We start from the raw sequence: 7,094 nt of genomic DNA on the forward strand, positions 1-7,094 counted from the left end.
TTTTTTAAATCAATAAAGCCTTCTTTGTAAATTCCAAACAACAGAAAATGTCATTTGTTTATAAAATTTGTCGCTTTCAACTGTTGACATAACGAGTATGATAAAAAATGTGAACAGCCCAGAAGTGACTTGCTTAAAGAAATAAATTTTTTTAGATTAAAATGTTCAAGAAAGATAGTTGACAAGAATAAAAACCGCCCCCAATTGTTTTAAGCAAAAATACCCTATGAACATTGAACGATATAGAGTATAAAATATATCCCTTGATTTTGAAAGTATTGTTGGATTTGCTCCTCAGCTTTCCAGTGGAGTTGACAAAATGTTAGGGGATATCTTTTAAATGAGACTGATCATGGTTCTTAATACGACAAGAACTTGGATCTCTTCTTTAGCCTAGGTTTGGATTCCCTCTAGATTTATTTTGTTTGAGTGCTGAGATAGGATGCCATAGACCATGTAAAGTTGTACAAATGTACTTGGTCATAAATACAACAATAGCACAACAAACAAATTATAATAATCCAACAAAAGAAATGAAAGAGAATCCAAAATTGGTAGGACTAAGGGAGCAAGTTTCATAACATAAATAAGTATTCAGACTAAAACTCAAAAAAATAACATTCATGTAACTTTATCCAATAGAAAAAACTTCCAAAAGAATATGTTTCAAGAAACTATTTCAGGCATGAAAGCTATTGGCATGCTTAAATAAGACTCATTTAGAATGAGTTTGAACATTTAAATAAGACTCATCCTTAATAAACTATTCTATTCTATTATATTATAGTTTTCTTTTTTCTTTTCTTCCCCCCCCCCCCCCCCCAATTCTTTCTCCTCCCTCTATCTCTCTATTGACCAGCCATTTGGCCGTGTTCCAGTCACGGGGCAGTGACACCAATTGGTTGGCGTGAAAGCCCATAGACAGTGACGCTGATGGCCGAGTTTCAGGCCGTTTGGCCAACGGACATGTCGGAATCGGCTGTCCAAAACTAGCAGCCGATCACCTCCCATTTGCTGGTTTTTGACCTTGAATTTGGCCCTCCCCCTAGCTTTTGATCCTCTGACCTCAAAAATGGCCTCCATTTGTCCAAGTTCCAAACCTTTTGGGAGATACAATGGAGGGTAGTTTGGTCAAAACTTTCCATCTATTTTTCGGCACCGCCGATCTAGTTGAGCACAACGGAGGTTAGTAACGTGTTCCTCATTTCTTTAACTTTCCATTGGTACCTTACTTGCAAATTATAGTGGTGTATTTGAAAAGTTGCCATTTTTGAATAAATTATTATATTAAATGTGAAAAATTGAAAATTTGAATTAGATTGTATATATATACATGTTTATGTGCATATATGTATGTGTATGTTTGTACGTACATACATTTTGTATATATATATATGTATAAGTGTGTGTGGATATGTGTTAGATTGATATAGTATATATATATGTTTTGTGAATATATGAATATGTGTATACATTTATATATCTGTTGAAAGAATGTGTATATGTATATGAATATATGTGTGTGAATATATATATATATATATTCATGAATATATATATATATATATATTCATGAATATATAAGTATTATATACATATATACATTGTAAAATCTCGTCCCGAAGTACACTGAAAGTTTTCCACGTTGATCGAGTTTGACTACCATTGACCAAGTGGGTCCCATTTTGACTTTTTGATCTGGATATTATTTTATGTTGACCGAGGCACCGTTGCAAAGTATGTGTCGACACAAGTTTGTAGGCTAGTAGCACGTCCGGTTTGAAAGATATGAGCAAAACAAGATGTGGTCCGAACTATCTGAGGGTGCTAGGTTTGACTTTTTATTTTTGTCAAATTTTGCTTTGACTCATTTATGGTTTTAAAGCACTCGTCGATATGAGTTTATAGACTAGCAGTACGTCTAATTTGGATATTTGGTTAGAAAGTTATAGATCTGTACAATTTTTCTGAGATATCATTACAGGCCTCAATTGATGTGTGTGCACGATGTCCAATGACACTATGCCATGTGTCAAGGACTGGACCAACCCACAGGTGTTGTTTTGATTAGGAGAGATAGGGAGAACCGGCCATTGCCGGTTGACCACCTTCTAGCCACCCAAGCCTTACACGCACCATGCCCTCAGAAGGCCCACTTGAAAACTGGCTGGCTACCCAAATTTCACGACCAACCAATCGCCAATGCGCCCAGATATGGGCTTTTTTTGGTAACTGCCCGTTTCCTTCCACCACCAATTTCTCCCAAACCAGCCACCCATTTTCGATACTGCTGGTCCCGTTGAGTTACCTATTCCGTAATCTACCTCCCCACTAAAAATTACAGCCATTGGCCATCGGCGGTGAGCTTTTCCGATGAGTTTCCGATCACCCCACCTATCTTTCCCCACTATTTTAACCCCCTTGAGTCCATATCCAAGGTTCTTTTCCCTGAATTCTTGATGGATTGTGAGAATTTGGGACATTAAGTCCGGAATCTTTCTGGTGAGATTCCAGCCATCACAGATCTGATCTCCAGAAGGTAAGACTTGATTTGTAATCCTCGCATCGTGAGCTTCATTTCAGTATATTATTCGTAAATTTTGGTTAACATTTGTGTTAGCTTCCCCGGATAACCGTATATAATTTTTCCAATTAAAATATTAATTTAATTGGTTTTGTGTGACGTTGATAGTTTAGGTGCACATGTGAATATTGGAACCGATCCTGTTGAGGATCTGGATTGATTTGTGTGCTTGAGGATGTTAAATTATATATATTTTGTGTTAATTGCTTATTTGGAAAAGTATGTTTTATGTGTTGGACTTTCAACAAAAGCTTCTATTGAATTTATGATGCCAATTTGGGAGAAATAAAAAATATATGTTGCCTAAAATCATATCTTGATTTTTAAGAAATTATGGTTTAAAGTTTTTAATAAATTATTATTAAGTTTAATGTTGATTTTATGTTGCATAATAAATTAAGAATATATGAATTTCATGTGGTTTTTATATTATTTCTTATATGGATTGATTTTACAGATTTGAAGGAAAATATTTATTTAAATGTATTATGCAATGAAATAATTTTGGGATTTATTTTACGATATTGATGGATTGTGAAATTTAATTATGTATGAATTTTACATGGTTTTAATGATATATTTGATTTAAATTGATTTTGAGGATTTTGAGAAAAATATTGTTTTAAATTATTATGCTTCAAAAATATATTTATGCATTTGATTATTCATGGATTTGATCTGGCTATGGTGAAATTGATAGATTTTCATTCATGGATTTTAAGTGATGGATTTATGATGATGATTTAAAAAGAAATATGGAATTTTACAGGTTTAAAAGTGATGTAGATTGATAGATTTGAAAAGTGGTATCTATGAAATTTCGAGATTTAGAAAATATATGGTTTTACAGGTTCTTAGATGCACCATATAGTATTGGTGTTCTGTACTGTATATGTGGATATGATTAGAGCGCAGGTTATAGGGTTGTCCTGTGGATGCTATTGGACCCTAAGGCTGACAGGGTATAATGCACAGTAAGCATCATCCACTCTCCTTCATGGCCAGGATGACTGAGAGCAGCGGCGCTGTGGGACGCCAAGCGACCATATGCCGGTTTTTCTCTTTAACCTCCCCATCGGACGGTGCTCGGAACGCTGGGTACCGTCAGGCATCACTAGTATATAGTTTAGTGTATCAAGTGATTTTCTCGATACGATTTCCAAAATATCAATGTTTAAAAAGAGTACTTAAAATTAAAATGTTGTTTTAAAAGAGTATTTAATACTAAAATGTATTTAATGGTGTTTTTATCATTTATTTCAATTGATGTGTTAAAAATGCATTTTACCATAATTTTACTATTTAAATTGATTTGGTGTTTTAAAATAAGTTTTATTATATTTTTACTATTTATTTCAAATAGATGTTTAAATCAATTTAAATATTTCTTTTATTAATTAATTGATTTATTCTACTTATTTTATATTGATTATTTAAATGCATTTTATCATGTTTGTATTATTTATTTTAATTTGAGATTTTAACATGAATTTTATCATATTTCATTATCTATTTCAAAATGAGATTTAAAATTTATTAAACTATTTCTTTGATTTATTCATTGATTTAATTAATAAATTTTATAATTTATATATGGAGTTTATTTTTGTTTTTACGCCAAATTTCTCTAGTACAAGTTTATTTATGATTTTATTTTACCTTATGATATTTTGTTATAAATTTAATAAATTGTTCTTAAAGTATTTCCAACCTTAAATTTTAAATTCCACATTATTTGTATTCTATTTACATTTTGTTATTTATGGATTTCCTTGATTTTTTGTAATATACAAATATTGGATTTTGTGAAAATATTTTAAAAGGGGAACCTTTTCAATTAAGTGAATAGTGAGGATTTTGAGAGAAAATATTATTTTCATATGCTTATTATTTATTTACTTATTTATTATTAATTAATCAAGTTTATTATATTATTATGATTATTATTATTATAATTATTATATAGTAGATTGGGTCACTCACTGAGATGATTAGCATCGCATATTTTTAAATTCGTTCCTCTAGGCTCATGCTAGCAAACATTGATTGATTCGGGGCAAGCTCGACGTCTTATATTTGTTGCTGATAGTCCAAGAAGTCTTCCTTTCTTTATTTCCTATCTTGTAATATTTCTTTTTATCTTTTGTTGTATTAGATTCCATACTTAGTTGTAACTTTAAAATGCTTTGTGTACTATATTGGTTAACTATTTAATTAATATTGTACTGGTTCCCTGTTTATTTTTGAGTGCTATAAACTTGTGGTAATAAATTATCGTATGGTGGAAGGAATACGGAGATATTGTTAGAAGTATGTTTTCTGTGCAGAAATTTTGTGGTAAGTCCAATTCTTAGAGGAGATACTATCGAATTTTCCATTGGAATGTTCAATGGTGTTTCTTTAGGATTAGGGTTTGTCTACGGTTCAGATGAAGGATCTTGAATGGGTCCTGACATATATACTTATTTGTGTATATTTATGTAATTAAATATATATTTGTTATATAATATTTATTATATGGTTTGGAGAAATTAATTGTGTTTATTTATTGTTGTATTCATTTCATATGGTAAAATGTATTTATGTGAAATTAAATTACATGTGAATTTTATGTGATTTAGTATAATCTTTGCATAAATAAATTTTAATGATTTAAGAAGAATAATAATTTTTAGTGTATAAAATATATTTGTGCATTTGGATAATTGTGGAATTGAAATTATTTTGGTGATAATTAATTTTAGAAAATTGTTGGATTTATATGGTTGTTTAAAAGAAAATATAAAATATAAAATTTTATGGGTTTAGTAAAAGTATATAAGCTTGGTTATATTTAATCAAATTTTAGTATTTGTAATGTTATAATTTTTTTTTTTTTTTTTAGCTTTTAGATGGATCATACAGTACTAGTGTTTTGTATTGTATTGTTGATTAGTGCGTAATTATGTATGGCCATCCGGTGGATGGTTGTTTATTACGGCTATCCTGTGGAAGCCATGGACCTAAGGGTTGGCAAGTATATTGGCACCGTGAGCATCAGTCGTCCCCCTCCTTGGCTGCAGGATGGTTGTTTACTATGTTATGGACCAGCGTGCAAATTATATTCATGGTTGTCCTTTGTGAGTTGTGGTGAGAAATGATAGACAGGTATAATGCAGAGTGAGCACCAGCCGTCTCTCTTTTGGCTGCAGGATTACTGTCATTACGGGTTGTGCATATATTTATGGCTATCCTATGGGAGTTATGGGTCCAAGATATGGTAAGTATAGTGCATGGTGACATCAGCCACCCTCCCCTCGTTCAAAAGACGACAATTTAGCCATGATAAATTATTAGCAATCGATGCCGCAGGATGCCAAAGTGACCAATTACATGCTTCTCTCTTTAAACTCCACGTCAGATAGTGCTCGAGACGCTAAGTATTATCTGACACCATTGGTATATCATGTGGTGTATTAAATATCTTTTTCATAGATATGTATATATATATATATTATAATATGTTTGTATGTACTACACCATATAGGGACAACGATTCGATTCGGCCCATGAATGACTTAGCTTCATAACTTTCTTACCTACGAGTCTAGGGGGTCAGACGGCCATTATAGATAACCATCCTAGACCGTATTGGTAGTAGTGTACCTGCTATAATTGATATCATGGGGTTACGTAGTAGCATATTTTTTAGATTACTTATAAATTTTAAAATTTTATTTTACTTTATTTTATTTTATCTTATCTATTCATGATTATGATTTTCTATTCTTACCCTTATTTGTTATTATTATTATTATTATTAAAGTTACTATTTTTTTCGGATTATTATTTTTTTGTGGTTAATGATTTATTATTATTATTATTACTATTGTCACTATTTTTTTATTATTACTATTATTTATCATTGCTATTATCGTTAATTATTATCTGGTTATCATTAATTATTGTGATGATTATTATTGTTATTAATATTTAATTGTTATTGTTATCATTATTATTTTTGTTATTACTATTATTATTATTATTATTATTTATCATTGATATTGCTGTTAATTATTATCATAATTGTTGTTGTTGTTGTTATTATTATTATTATTATTGTTATTATTATTTGTAGTTATTAATTGTCGTTATTTTTCTTGTAATTATTATTGTATTTATTATTATTATTATGATTATTTTATTGTTATTGTTATTAACATTTATTATTATTATTATTATTATTATTATTATTATTATTGTATGATAGCTCTTGGGCAAGTAATGCAGATAGCCTTCGGGCGAATAGTACTATTATTGTTATTAATATTACTATTGTTATTTTCGTTTTACTACCCTCCTATCTACATTATGCATTGGTGTGTTCATAAGCGATATAGAAATATAGGACGGTACTTAGTGAGTAGTGTGGCCGGACGTGAATATTTAAAAGTATTCTTTATTTATTAAATTATTTTTAGTATATATAGTTTTATATTTTGTTATTGAAGCACTGCCTATTGTGAAAAAT

The sequence above is a fragment of the Ziziphus jujuba genome, chromosome 9 (genome assembly GCF_031755915.1).
Source record: "Ziziphus jujuba cultivar Dongzao chromosome 9, ASM3175591v1".
Lineage (NCBI taxonomy): Eukaryota > Viridiplantae > Streptophyta > Magnoliopsida > Rosales > Rhamnaceae > Ziziphus > Ziziphus jujuba.